The sequence below is a fragment of the Serinus canaria genome, chromosome 10, assembly GCF_022539315.1.
Source record: "Serinus canaria isolate serCan28SL12 chromosome 10, serCan2020, whole genome shotgun sequence".
Taxonomy (NCBI): domain Eukaryota; kingdom Metazoa; phylum Chordata; class Aves; order Passeriformes; family Fringillidae; genus Serinus; species Serinus canaria.
In genome coordinates this window covers 59,836-74,290 of record NC_066324.1, presented here as the reverse complement: position 1 = coordinate 74,290, position 14,455 = coordinate 59,836, and the positions used below count along the sequence as shown (strand labels likewise).

General features: G+C 58.4%; 4 non-coding genes across 4 annotated transcripts; 1 reads left to right on the top strand and 3 right to left on the bottom strand.

The window, feature by feature from the left end:
• Nucleotides 1-277: 277 nt before the first annotated feature.
• LOC115485032 (U1 spliceosomal RNA) lies at nt 278-441 on the bottom strand. The gene has a single exon (XR_003945777.2). It is a non-coding gene; the product is annotated as a U1 spliceosomal RNA (small nuclear RNA).
• An 8,260-nt stretch (nt 442-8,701) lies between these two features.
• Nucleotides 8,702-8,865, top strand: LOC115485033 (U1 spliceosomal RNA). Its single transcript, XR_003945778.2, has one exon. It is a non-coding gene; the product is annotated as a U1 spliceosomal RNA (small nuclear RNA).
• Nucleotides 8,866-10,703: 1,838 nt separating this feature from the next.
• LOC115485031 (U1 spliceosomal RNA) lies at nt 10,704-10,867 on the bottom strand. Its single transcript, XR_003945776.1, has one exon. It is a non-coding gene; the product is annotated as a U1 spliceosomal RNA (small nuclear RNA).
• Nucleotides 10,868-12,047: 1,180 nt separating this feature from the next.
• On the bottom strand, nt 12,048-12,211 carry LOC115485026 (U1 spliceosomal RNA). The gene has a single exon (XR_003945771.1). It is a non-coding gene; the product is annotated as a U1 spliceosomal RNA (small nuclear RNA).
• Nucleotides 12,212-14,455: the final 2,244 nt, after the last annotated feature.

The window sequence follows — 14,455 nt, the reverse complement described above, 5'->3', positions numbered from 1 at the left end:
GGCGATGGCGGGGCGATGGCGGGGCGATGGCGGGGCGATGGCGGGGCGATGGCGGGGAGGAGGAAAGCATCGAGCCAGGGCCGGACCGCCGGTCCGCGAGACACGGCCGGAAATGCTGGCAGAGGCGAGCACCCGGTCCCCAGCGGTGTCAGGATGGCCGCAACGCTGGACAGGGAACTCGCTGCCCAGGACCGCGATAACTGCTCCGAATCGCACTAGAGCGGGTAAGGGTAGTAGCGTACTCTCGGTGATTAATCTGTTTTTGACACACGATAACCAGGGGAGAGCGCGAACGCAGTCCCCCACTACCACAAATTATGCAGTCGAGTTTCCCGCATTTGGGGAAATCGCAGGGGTCAGCACACCCGGAGTGCAAAGGATGAGCCTCGGCCTGGGAAAACCACCTGCTTGATCATGGTGTCTCCCCTGCCAGGTAAGTATGCTTTCATTCCTCCCGAGCCCGCCTCCCCTGCCCGACCAACGCCCAAACACCACACGACCACACCCGACCCGGCCCCGCCACAACGCCCGGCCCCGCCACAAGGCCCGGCCCGCACGGCCCGGCACGGCCCGGCCCCGAGCCAAGCCCAAGGACAGCCCAGGGCAGAGCGGGTTTGGCGCGGGACGAGGCCCGGCATGCCGCGCGGCGCTGTCTCATCTGCATGGACACGCCCACAGCTCTCAGCGCCGCTATTGCCGCCTCTGCCGCGCGCTCCCACTGCCCCGCCCCCCGCCCGGCCACTCCAGGCCCCGCCCCCTCGCTGACCGGAGCCGCCTGCCGGTCCTGGTCCCGGTCCCGGTGCCGGTCCCGGTGCCGCCCGGGACTCGGTGTCAGAGCACAGCGGGGCCGGGCTGGAGCCGCAGGAGAGAGCGGCCACCACGGCACCGCCAACGGCAGAGGCGTCGTGGGGCAGCGCAGGGCCCGGCGGTGACCAGGGCTGTGTCAGGGACACCGAGAGCTCCGCTGGTGGCTGAGCCCGCCAAGGAAAGGGACACGGGGCACCGAGAGACTGGCAGGGCAGCGGGGCTGCGCGGGACCTGCTGGGTGACAATGGCTGGTACTGGGCTCAGCACTGGTGACAGGGTGGTGGCACCTTGCTGGGTGACAATGGCTGGTACTGGGCTCAGCACTGGTGACAGGGTGGTGGCACCTCGCTGGGTGACAATGGCTGGTACTGGGCTCAGCACTGGTGACAGGGTGGTGGCACCTCGCTGGGTGACAATGGCTGGCACTGGGCTCAGCACTGGTGACAGGGTGGCACCTCGCTGGGTGGCAGTGGCTGGCACTGGGCTCAGCACTGGTGACAGGGTGGTGGCACCTCGCTGGGTGGCAGTGGCTGGCACTGGGCTCAGCACTGGTGACAGGGTGGTGGCACCTCGCTGGGTGGCAGTGGCTGGCACTGGGCTCAGCACTGGTGACAGGGTGGTGGCACCTCGCTGGGTGGCAGTGGCTGGTACTGGGCTCAGCACTGGTGACAGGGTGGCACCTCGCTGGGTGGCAGTGGCTGGTACTGGCCTCAGCACTGGTGACAGGGTGGTGGCACCTCGCTGGGTGACAATGGCTGGCACTGGGCTCAGCACTGGTGATGGTGGTGGCACTCGCTGGTGCAGTGGCTGCACTGCTCAGCACGGTGCGGTGGGCACCTGGGTGGCAGTGGCTGGCACTGGGCTCAGCACTGTACGGTGGCACCTCGCGGTGCAGTGGTGCACTGCTCACGGTGCAGGGTGTGCACCTACGCTGTCCATGCCCAGAGCCCCTCTCGGCCCATCCCCCCGTTGCCAAGGGGCTTTGGGCACGGGCAGCAGCGCAGTGGGAGCCCATGGGGGGCATGGCCGTGAGAGGAACGGAGGGTCTGTCCTTCCAAAGCAGCTCTGGGTCTGCTGGGAGGTAAAACCAGCGCTGGGAGATGAAAGGAACAGTGGGAAGGATTCACTGATCCATGAATGGGAAAAGAGATTTCCTTTACAAATTAATTTTAGTTTGCTGATAAATGAAATTGGACATTGAAAGAGGAAAGAAACAATGGGGAAGAGAAAATACCCCTAAATTCCGTAAGAATTAAAAATTAAAGGGAGGTTTGTACATCATAGGGGAAATCTCTGGTGTCAGGGGTTCTGGGCAGTCTGAACCTCCCAGGTCCCTCGGAAATGGGGAAAGGGAGAAGGGAAATGCAGCTGGAAATTGGGATAAGGAGGAGGCTGCGTCCTCCAAAAATGGGAGAGACCCCAGGGGAGCCCCGTGGGCTCTGCCTGGACTGGAATAAAGCCAGCAGGGACTGCTCTGTCTCCTGTTGGGACATGAACCTCCAAGGGACCAGGGGCCATCACACACCGGTTTTCATTTCACCCCGGAGCCACCAGGTCCCCACAGGGCCCTGCCCACCCAAAGCCAGCACAGTGCCCTGGGCAAACCAGGGCACCCAGGGAATGTTCCTCTGCCTGCTCTGGGTGCCCTGACCCCCAGGGCAGCACTGACCCTGACCCTCATTCCTGGAGAAAGTTTCCTGGAGTTCAAGACTGGAACCCACAAAAGTGTGAAATAGATTACAGAGAGCAGTGCGGGTGTGTCACTGGGTGAGACATTGAGGGTTTGGGGTTTTTAGTGTGCTGTGGGTGCAAACAAGATGGAGGGCACAGGGTGCTGTCCTGGGTTCTTCTTCACCTTCTTCTTCTTCCTCCTCCTCCATGGGTTTGGTATTTTGCAATTGGGCAGAAAAATCCGCATTGGGGGCTCTGTGGGATCAGTTATTGGGGTAAAAGGGAAAATAATCCAGGTGTCAGCTCTTAATTGGATTGTTTAACTTTAAAAGACTTTGTAACAAGAGATAGTTAGCCATTTCCTGCCTTCTGATGAAAGCTGCAAAACTCACAGCAGTGAGAGTGTTTTACTGTAAGAAATAACACCTGATTAGAAATAACCCCTGACTGATAGGAAATAATAAACACCTGAGTCCAAACATGAATTACTGTCTCAAGTGCCTTCAGTCCAGACCCAGAGAAACCGACCAGACCCAGAGAAACTGCCCCAGCTCCTCTCCTGTCCCTGCTGGTTGGGGTCTGTGAGAGTCTGTCTGAAATATCCCTCACCTGCCTCACAACTGTCATGGGGGGACCACTGAAGAAAAGACTCCCCTGTCTAAGATCTCTGGCTTTTTAGGAGAAAGTTACACGAAGGCCCTGAGGCCTGAGAGCATTGCTCAGCTCTTGTTTTCACAGGTGTGTTTTGCTGCACTGAGCCCAGTGAGGAGAAGGGGCACTGTGCCCTCTTTGCACCAACAGCCTTGGAAGCTGTCCCACCTCTCGGCCTGGCTGGACTTCTCCTGGGTTTTGGGTGGTGCCCCACAGAAGGCCCCTCTCCTTCACCTACAACCCCTGTGACAGACAAGCTGAGATGACAGAAGCCTCTCCACCAGAGAAAAACCCGAGACATGAAATCCCCATGTGGGAAAAGCCTCCCTCCCACCCCCAAGGACTGGGACTGGAGCCCCCAGCCCGGGGAGGTGCAGGGGGAGGCGAGCTGACCAAAGCCAGGAGGATGTTGCAGGTGCGGGCATTGGACCAGGAAAACAATGGCCCTTGCCCACTGAGAGATGGACTGTGTGTACCCTTTTCCAAATACCATTGTCTTTACAATAAATTCAGTTTAGAAATAATCCCTTTCCCCCATTGAAAAGTGTACAATTGGAGCCCAGACGGACTGCATCTCTGAGATCTCCCCAACACAACAGGCAGATCCTCGGCTGGACTGGACCTAAGGACTTTGTCTCTACATTTGGCAGCTTGATTCCCCTTCTTCTCTCTCTCTCTCTCTCTCTCTCTATCTTTCTCTCCTTTAATCCCTCCATTGCATTTTGCTGTGGTCATTCAATAAGGGTGCATTTGTTTTGATTATTGCTGCAAAACCCCCTTGTACCGTGTTGTGGGGTTCAGCTGTTTGTCTCTGTCCCCACACACGCCCAGGATGGTTCTCACCCTTTGAGGCTGTGTCTCAAAGGGTGAGTCTGGACTCCAGGGTTTTTCGGTCTTCAGAATTGTTTATAATATCTTATCTGCAAAGTCCCTTCTCTGCCCGACCTGGGTCTGACCAGCAGGGCAGCCAAAGGCGCTCTGACCACCCCCAAGGCGGGCACATCTTTTATAACAAAAACCACGTATATCAGATTTACCTTTTATCCCCAATCCCTGTCACCCTCGTCACCAAGTGCACCCTCACCCCAGACCAATCCCCAAGTGCCAACACCACCACAGCAGATGGATGACAAGGAGAAGAAAGAAGAGCCCTGTGACAAGCCCTGATTGCTCCATCTTGTCTCCACAACCCCCCTGTACCAAACCCCAAAATCTGGGATTTACCCTATAATTGTGTCTTCCCTTCACCATTCCCACCCCAGTGATTCCCACAGGTTCCATCTCCTCACACACAGGTGGCACATCCCTGATGGATCAAAATCCACCCACCAAGTGCTTCTGGCACCATTCCAAGGCTCCCGAGCCCCCCGAGGGTTCTCTGGGTAGCTCTGGACATCAGGAGGGATGGGCTGGGTTCCCACACAGTGTCAGGTTTTTTTGCACCCTGAGATCCCTCACGAACCCCATCCACAGGGATGGATCATGACAGGGTCCCAGGGATGGGCTGGCTGCTCGTGGGCTGAGGATCCCCTGCGAGACCTGGCCCGTGCTGTCCTCTGCAGAACGCAGGCAGAGAACAGAAACTCCCTCTCACAAAATCCAGCACAAACTTCTCCCGCTGTTTGGAAGGCCTGGGGCAAAGCTCTCAGATGGGAAGCAATGGCTTCTGAGCGTGGAGGATGAGTAAGGGACCTGCTGGGGTGGCATTGAGGGGTCACTGTTGGGTTTGTCACTGTCGGTGTTTGTGTCTGTGAGGGTTCAGCTGATCCAGCCTGGACTGTGAGAGCCTGGAAATGGGGCTTGGATGGGGCAGGGAGGGCCTGAGGAGCAATCCTGAGTGCCTGAAGGGATGGAGAGCCTGGAAATGGGGCTTGGATGGGGCAGGGAGGGCCTGAGGAGCAATCCTGAGTGCCAGAAGGGATGGAGAGCCTGGAAATGGGGCTTGGATGGGGCAGGGAGGGCCAGAGGAACAATCCTGAGTGCCTGAAGGGATGGAGAGCCTGGAAATGGGGCTTGGATGGGGCAGGGAGGGCCAGGGGAGCAATCCTGAGTGCCTGAAGGGATGGAGAGCCTGGAAATGGGGCTTGGATGGGGCAGGCAGGGCCAGGGGAGCAATCCTGAGTGCACAGAGGGATGGAGAGCCTGGAAATGGGGCTTGGATGGGGCAGGGAGGGCCAGAGGAGCAATCCTGAGTGCACAGAGGGATGGAGAGCCTGGAAACGGGGCTTGGATGGGGCAGGCAGGGCCAGGGGAGCAATCCTGAGTGCACAGAGGGATGGAGAGCCTGGAAATGGGGCTTGGATGGGGCAGGGAGGGCCAGAGGAGCAATCCTGAGTGCACAGAGGGATGGAGAGGAAGAGGAGAGGAGGGGAAGGGCTCTGGCTGGAGTCTGTCTGTCGTTGCACAGCCCATCCCTGTCTGTCTCTCTGGGTCTGGATTGAAGGCACTTGAGACAGTAATTCATGTTGGGACTCAGGTGTTTGTTATTTCTTACAGTAACACAGTCTCACTGCTGTGAGCTCTGCAGCCTTTCATCAGAAGGCAGGGAATGCCCCACAATCTCTTGGTACAAGATCTTTTAAGACTGAACTATCCCATTAAGAGCTGACACCTGGATTATTTTCCCTTTTACCCCAATAACTGATCCCACAGAGCTGCAATGGGAACTTTTCTGCCCAATTACAAAATGCCAAACCCATGGAGAAGCAGGAAGAAGAATGAAGAAGAAACCCAGGATGACACCCTGTGCCCTCCATCCTGCTTCCACCCACAGCGCACTAAAAATCCCAAACCCTCAATTTCTCACCCAGTGAGAAATTTTCTCACCCACACTGCTCTGTATAATCTATTTCACACTTTTGTGGGTTCCAGTCTTGAACTCCAGGAAACTTTCTCCAGGAATGAGGGTCAGGGTCAGTGCTGCCCTGGGGGTCAGGGCACCCAGAGCAGGCAGAGGAACATTCCCTGGGTGCCCTGGGTTTGCACATATCCCCAGGCAGACAAGCAGGAGCAATGGGACAGCCAGGCTGCAGTGAGGAGGGGTCCTGAGCTCCCGGGCACCAGGGACCCCGTGCTACAGGTGGATAAGGAGGTGGTTGTGCTACAGGTGGATAATGATGGTTGTGTTACAGGTGGATAAGGAGATGGTTGTGTTACAGGTGGATAATGATGATTGTGTTACAGGTGGATAAGGAGATGATTGGCTCTCACAATTAAAAGATAACTATTGTGTGAATATTAACAAAAGCTTTAGTGATGTACAGTTGTGTTATTGTGTTTTAGATGCCCTCTGTCCTCCCCACAGCTCCTTTCCCCCCTGCATTGTTGCCATCAGACAGCCTGGGCTGTCCAGGACAGGTACAAGAAGCTGCACAGGTGTCCCTTACCTGGGGCAGGTGGGAATGGAAAAGCTCAGGGGTGCTCAGGGGGTGAGCATGGCAACACCTGAGCTCCAACCCAGTTACAAGGAAGCAGTCTGCCCTGATAAATGGCACAGAAGAGCTGCCTGACAGACCCTGGGAGGGGCCCGGGCTGGCTGATGCAGCCCCAGGGGTATCAAAGCCCGGGCATCCATCCTGAAGGGAACTGGCCACGTGCTATCCAAAAGGGGCCGTTCCCAGCACTGCAGCTTTTTCCTTATGGAGTCCTTTGTTGCATTTTTGTTAAGGTTTCATAAACCTTTTTAAATTTCCAGAGTGAGCAGTTGTCTCTCACACCTGTGCAGGAGCTCCCGGGGGGAGCAGGGTGATGTGAGTCGCCCTGGCCCAGCAGTGCCGTGCCAATGGCCAGTGAACACAGCACCGGCCTTGCCAGCCCCACAGCACAAGGACAGGAGCTGGACCAACCTGGGGGCCAGCCTCACGGCACAGGAGCTGGACCAGGAGCTGGACTGACCCAGGGGCCAGCTCTATGGCACAGGGACAGGAGTTGGAACAAGAGCTGGACTGACCCAGGGGCCAGCCCCACGGCACGGGGACAGGAGCTGGACCAGGAGCTGGACCAACCTTGGGGCAAGACCCATGGTGTGGGGACAGGAGCTGGACCAGGAGCTGGACCGAGCCAGGTGCCAGCCTCACGGCACAGGGACAGGAGTTGGACCAACCTGGGGGCCAGCCCCACAGCACAGGAGCTGGACCAGGAGCTGGACTGACCCAGGGGCCAGCCCCAGAGCACAGGGACAGGAGTTGGAACAAGAGCTGGACCAGCCTGGGGCCCAGCCCCACAGCACAGGGACAGGAACTGGAACAGGGGCTGGACTGACCCAGGGGCCAGCCCCACGGCACGGGGACAGGAGCTGGAACAGGGGCTGGACCAGCCTGGGGCCCAGCCCCACAGCACGGGGACAGGAGCTGGAACAGGGGCTGGACCAACCCAAGGACCAGCCCCATGGTGTGGGGACAGGAGCTGGACCAACCCAAGGACCAGCCCCATGGTGTGGGGACAGGAGCTGGACCAACCCAAGGACCAGCCCCACAGCACAGGGACTGGACTAGGGGCTGGCCCAAGCTGGGGCGTCAGTGCTCAGCAGAGCTGGGCAAACAAGGGACCAGCCCTGGCGAGGAGAGTGTGAAAAACGTTTTTCTGTGATTAGTGTCAATTGTCAATGGAATCAGCGAATGCTCGTATCTGCTGTGGCAAAAGGGGAGGAATTCTCTGGGATAAATACAGAGAATGGTTTTGAAACTTTCTGGCCAATTAGCCAAATAAAGCATTGAACAAAAAAATGTAGAAGAAGTACAGTAGAGTAAAGAGATGAGGTAGCAAAAATGATTGATGGTTAGAATAAAAGAGAGGAAGTTGTGGTTAAGCTAAGGGATATTGCAACAAAGCAACTAAAGGCTTATGTACAATAAAAAGCTTGATGCACTGGTACCAGAGAAAAATTCTGCAGCAGACACAAATGAAATGCTCTTTCCAGACGACCACAAGAAGGAGGGGAAGCCAGCGACCACCTGGAAAGATTATGAAATGGCTGATTGCAGCTTATTGATATTTGCTGATTCAGACTAAGACAAGCACACTGTTTCCAGTGGCCTCAAAAGCAGTATGCACACCCTGGTGAACTTGTACGAGCTGCGCGCCGTGAGTGGAGCGGTGACTCCCCGGCCACCCAGCGCTGCTTGCGTACTTCCTTTAAAATAAAAGATATAAAAATAAAACTCGGTTTGGCTGTCGAAATTTTATAATAAGAGGCAGCGCGGGTGCCGTCCGGGTGACGCTCCCGCGGGTCGGGCGGGCACGGGGACGGCGCAGTCCCGGCCGGGCGGGGAGGGGATCCCACAGCCCCGGCCACGGCCGGCGGGAGCGCGCGGGACCGGTAACGGCGCGGCCACCGCAGTGGGCGTGTCCATGCAGATGAGACAGCGCCGCGCGGCATGCCGGGCCTCGTCCCGCTCCAAACTCGCTCTGCGCTGGGCTGTCCTTGGCCTTGGCTCGGGGCCGGGCCGTGCCGGGCCGTGCGGGCCGGGCCTTGTGGCGGGGCCGGGCGTTGTGGCGGGGCCGGGTCGGGTCTGTCTGTGTGGTGTTTGGGCGTTGGTCGGGCAGGGGAGGCGGGCGGGGGCTGTGTTCAAGCATACTTACCTGGCAGGGGAGACACCATGATCAAGCAGGTGGTTTTCCCAGGGCGAGGCTCATCCCTTGCACTCCGGGTGTGCTGACCCCTGCGATTTCCCCAAATGCGGGAAACTCGACTGCATAATTTGTGGTAGTGGGGGACTGCGTTCGCGCTCTCCCCTGATTATCGTGTGTCAAAAACAGAATCAATGTAGCAACTCTTGAAACCGTGCGTTAGTTAGTTACCTCTTACCGTTGTTCCTGCGCAGTTGCTGTGGCTTTGGGCGTCATTTCCCAGCCCCGTTGGGCGCCCTCGCTCTCGGCCTGTCCGGCCCGCTCGCTGTCCCGTCCGTGCCCAAGCCGCACAAACTCGCGGTCCCTCGGGAGCTCTTTCGCCTTTCGCCTCCTTCGCTCTCCGCTCCCGGCCGAGCAGCGCTCCAAGCGGGCCCGGCCCGCCCGCGCTCGGCTTTGCCTTCAGGGCACACTCCGCACCCCGCTCCCAGCGCTGGCACCGCTGCGAGCAGAGATTCCGTCCGGCTCGGGTTTGGGCCATGACACCCCGAAATCCAACAGAGCCCCGCAGCACCTTTGGGTGCTGGTTGAGCAGGAGTTGTTTATCACGGCGTGCCGGGCCCAGGAGAGACAACTCCTGCCTTCCGTGCGGGCCTGGCTCATGAGAGGAAAGAGGTGTGCTAATGGCTTTACAAATTGTTCGATGGGTGAAGCGATGGCTGTCAACGACTTGGAAATGGGTCCCAAGGCCTCTACTGACTTCGGGCCGCAGGTTTGCTGCAGAGCCCAGACAGCGGGGCTCCTGAAGGAGCCGAGGCTCTGCACGAGGCTGGGCTGCCGAACTTTGGGCTAAAATAACGGGTGCGAGGTGGGTCGGGAAAGCTGCGCCTTCCTGGTACCTCAGCCCATGGGGAAAGGAAGAGGGCAACGTGCAGCTGGGAGTTAGGATAAAAGGAGGTTGCACCCTCCAAAATACCGAGAGAGAAAACGCCACGCACGTGTGCTCCAGTGGACTCTGCCTTTATTCGAATAGTTGAAGAATTACTCTGTCTCCTTTTTGCACATTATCCTCTGGCGTTTGTAGATTTTCCTGACAGTTACACAGTTATTTCCCTTATCTAATGTTACAGTATTTTTATTCGTTTACTTTCTAAGATGTGATTTTCTTTTTTTTTAAAAATGGTTTTCATAACTTCGCCCACTCGTTTTGAGTTATTTCATGGTCTCTGTTCTTATCTTTTATCATAAACAGATCCTTACAAACTTTTCTAGTGGTCGTTCCAAAGCTGTCTTGCCTTGGCTTCTGGCAAACTTTTTCTTAGCAGCTCCTCTTTTCTCTTTAGCTCCACTGCTTCTTCTTTTCAGACCGGGTTTTTGTATATTTGCAGCTAAAAGCGTCCTTTGTTGTGCTACCTCGTTTGTTACGATTAGGCACCATATTGTGCACCGTTTCTTCTGTTCAGCAAGAAAGGGGATGGATTTCCTTTTATATCAACTCTCATGGCTCACAAGGACAAGTTCCCGCAGCTGGAAGTGCGGCAGCACTCAGGAACCCGAACCGGCAGCGATCCCCGAGCGGGACCGGCATCTCTGGGCCTCCTGCCTCGCGGGGACCTGCTCGGAACCGCTCTCCGCCAGGGGCTCCCCTGGGCCCGCAGATCGGGGTGGGACCGGCCAGGAGCATCCCGGCTCCAGACAGGGCATTCCAGAGCCCCCCTCGGGGCCGCTCTCCAATTCCAGCGGGGAATAACCCGGGAACCGGCACCACTCGTTTGCGGAGGGCACGGCGGGAGACCATTCAGGACACCCGGCTATCCCTAAGCCACCTCCCGGGGAAAGGGACCGGGACGCTCTGACCGCCTCCGGTAACGCAATTCAGCCCCGAGTTGCGCTGTCCCCCGAGCGCATCAGGGACCTCGACCTTGCCCTTGTTCTGAAGGCACTGTTAGAAAGTAAACTTACTCATTGCATCAGTGAGAACGGATATTTCTGTCATTAACCACTGAGACCAGGGGAGAGCGCGAACGCAGTCCCCCACTACCACAAATTATGCAGTCGAGTTTCCCGCATTTGGGGAAATCGCAGGGGTCAGCACACCCGGAGTGCAAGGGATGAGCCTCGCCCTGGGAAAACCACCTGCTTGATCATGGTGTCTCCCCTGCCAGGTAAGTATGCTTGGACACAGCCCCCGCCCGCCTCCCCTGCCCGACCAACGCCCAAACATCACACGCCCACACCCGACCCGGCCCCGCCACAACGCCCGGCCCCGCCACAAGGCCCGGCCCGCACGGCCCGGCACGGCCCGGCCCCGAGCCAAGGCCAAGGACAGCCCAGGGCAGAGCGAGTTTGGAGCGGGACGAGGCCCGGCATGCCGCGCGGCGCTGTCTCATCTGCATGGACACGCCCACAGCTCTCAGCGCCGCGCCGCTATTGCCGCCTCTGCCGCGCGCTCCCATCCACAATATTGGTAATATTCCAATAGAGGAGTTCTTCAACTATTCGAATAAAGGCAGAGTCCACTGGAGCACACGTGCGTGGCGTTTTCTCTCTCGGGATTTTGGAGGGTGCAGCCTCCTTTTATCCTAACTCCCAGCTGCACGTTGCCCTCTTCCTTTCCCCATGGGCTGAGGTACCAGGAAGGCGCAGCTTTCCCGACCCACCTCGCACCCGTTATTTTAGCCCAAAGTTCGGCAGCCCAGCCTCGTGCAGAGCCTCGGCTCCTTCAGGAGCCCCGCTGTCTGGGCTCTGCAGCAAACCTGCGGCCCGAAGTCAGTAGAGGCCTTGGGACCCATTTCCAAGTCGTTGACAGCCATCGCTTCACCCATCGAACAATTTGTAAAGCCATTAGCACACCTCTTTCCTCTCATGAGCCAGGCCCGCACGGAAGGCAGGAGTTGTCTCTCCTGGGCCCGGCACGCCGTGATAAACAACTCCTGCTCAACCAGCACCCAAAGGTGCTGCGGGGCTCTGTTGGATTTCGGGGTGTCATGGCCCAAACCCGAGCCGGACGGAATCTCTGCTCGCAGCGGTGCCAGCGCTGGGAGCGGGGTGCGGAGTGTGCCCTGAAGGCAAAGCCGAGCGCGGGCGGGCCGGGCCCGCTTGGAGCGCTGCTCGGCCGGGAGCGGAGAGCGAAGGAGGCGAAAGGCGAAAGAGCTCCCGAGGGACCGCGAGTTTGTGCGGCTTGGGCACGGACGGGACAGCGAGCGGGCCGGACAGGCCGAGAGCGAGGGCGCCCAACGGGGCTGGGAAATGACGCCCAAAGCCACAGCAACTGCGCAGGAACAACGGTAAGAGGTAGCTCACGCACGGTTTCAAGAGTTGCTACATTGATTCTGTTTTTGACACACGATAATCAGGGGAGAGCGCGAACGCAGTCCCCCACTACCACAAATTATGCAGTCGAGTTTCCCGCATTTGGGGAAATCGCAGGGGTCAGCACACCCGGAGTGCAAGGGATGAGCCTCGCCCTGGGAAAACCACCTGCTTGATCATGGTGTCTCCCCTGCCAGGTAAGTATGCTTGAACACAGCCCCCGCCCGCCTCCCCTGCCCGACCAATGCCCAAACATCACACGCCCACACCCGACCCGGCCACGCCACAACGCCCGGCCCCGCCACAAGGCCCGGCCCGCACGGCCCGGCACGGCCCGGCCCCGAGCCAAGGCCAAGGACAGCCCAGGGCAGAGCGGGTTTGGCGCGGGACGAGGCCCGACATGCCGCGCGGCGCTGTCTCATCTGCATGGACACGCCCACACTCCCACCTGCACGGCACTGCCCCCTACCCGGCAGTGATTTGTGTGGCCACGCCCCTTTGCCAAACCCCGCCTCGTGTCTCGCTCTCGTGTTAGCGCCCCCTGGCGGCGCGGCGGAGCGCACCGGGAGCGTCCGGACCCCCCCGAACGGAACCGGTTCTGGAACGGAACCGGATCCGGAACGGAACCAGATCCAGGATGGAGCCGGATCCGGAACGCAGCGACACCCCGAATAGAACCAGATCTCGAATAGAACCAGATCCGGAACGGAACCGGATCGCAATCGGATCCCAAACGGATCCCGATCCCGAAGAGAACCAGACCCCGCACGGACCCAGACCCGGCACGGGAAGCAGGCACGGCGCTGTCCCGCACGGTGCTGCCCGCACTCCGTGCCCGCTCTGGGATGGAAACTCCGCAAGGACGGGGGCAGAGGGGATGGGCAGTGCCCAGGGGGTGCCCGCAGCCGCGGGAGGAAGCGAAGGGAAGGAGAAGAGCCACAAGAAATGAGCAAATCTGTGCCAGGGCAGAAATGGCCAAATCTGTGCCAGGGCAGAGCAGGGGCAGCTCCTGAGCTGGGATTGACACCCCCAAAATCTCGCGGTCTGGGCTGCAGGCAGGACGGGCTGGGCACGGACACGAGGGAGAAGCAGGAGAGGAAGAAGCTGGGCAGGGCTGAAGGGGACCGCAGGCATCTCCTGTCTCCCTGAATCCTTTGGGTGCCCTTCAGCCGGGAATGGAGCCGGGGATTTTCCAGTGGGCTCTGGAATTTCCTGTTCTGGAGTCACTGGCTGTGAGGGACCTTGGAGTAAAAGGTTGGTGTTGTTCCTGCAGCAGGAGGAAATCCCTCGGGGCAGGAAATCCTCAGAGAAGGAAATCCCTCGGGGCAGGAAATCCCTTGGACATCCCATGGAATTTGGGGCTGGGAATGCGGAGTGAGCCCATCCCTTTCTCCACGTGCCCCAGTGCCCTTTGCCTCTGCTCAGGAGGGGTTTGCTGTGCAAGGTAAATGCACAATTAACTTTTCCAAGGTAAATGCACAATTAACTTTCCCAAGGTAAATGCACAATTAATTTTCCCAAAGGACTCTGGGCTGTTTGCATATTCCCCTGGAGAAGGCATGGAAATGCAGCTCTGCCCGTTCACCCAGGGAAAGTTTTAGGTTTTCTCTCTGAGCTGGGTCTTAGGAGCTCTCAGAGAATTTATTACACTTGGGAAAGCTCAGCTACCACAAACGGCATGAAATTAGCAGGATGGCTTCTGAGTAGTGCTGGAGACAGGAAAAGATTTAATAACAGGCAAAATAACAAAGCTCTTACAGAGAAAATCTGAGCCGGGGCGAGATGTCCTTACTCCTACTGAAACACCCCACAAAAGCGATTATTTCCTTCGTTCTCTTCTTTTTCTGGTGAATTACCTAGGTGAGACTTTTTAGCCTTTGTCTCATTAGGTGACCTTGGGTTTGAGGTGAAGTCTTTAAATCCTGTGAGGTGTCTTTTTACCGAACTGGGGAGAGAAACGTCTGGGCTTTCTGCCTTTTTAAGCAGGGAAGGAGTAATTTAATCAGTCCCTCAGCAGAGAGCCCACTCCTACACCCAGGTGCCCTCACACCTCCGGGCTGGGCTTTGGGGACCCTGGGGCGAGAGAGAAGCGAGAGTTCCCCCGGAGCTGCAGCCGGGACTCCGAGCGGGGGCAAAGCCCAGCCCCGATGGGATGAGAGCCCGGCGAGCCCGGCACTGTCCAAGGGCTCTTTTGTACCGTTTGGGGCGTTGCCAGCTCCAGTGTCCCGCTGGGATCCGCCCGGAGCAGCGGAGCCGTCGGGACGGACGGGGCAGAGCCGCGGGAGCTCAGCGCCCCGAGCGGGACGGAGGTCACGGCTCGTCCCCAACCGCGACGCCCTCCGGGGCTCGGTGCCAGGGACCGGGACAGCCTTTGGGGCCAGGTGTGACAGACGGACAGCCTTTGGGGCCGGGTGTGACAGACAGACAGCCTCTGGGGCCGGGTGTGACA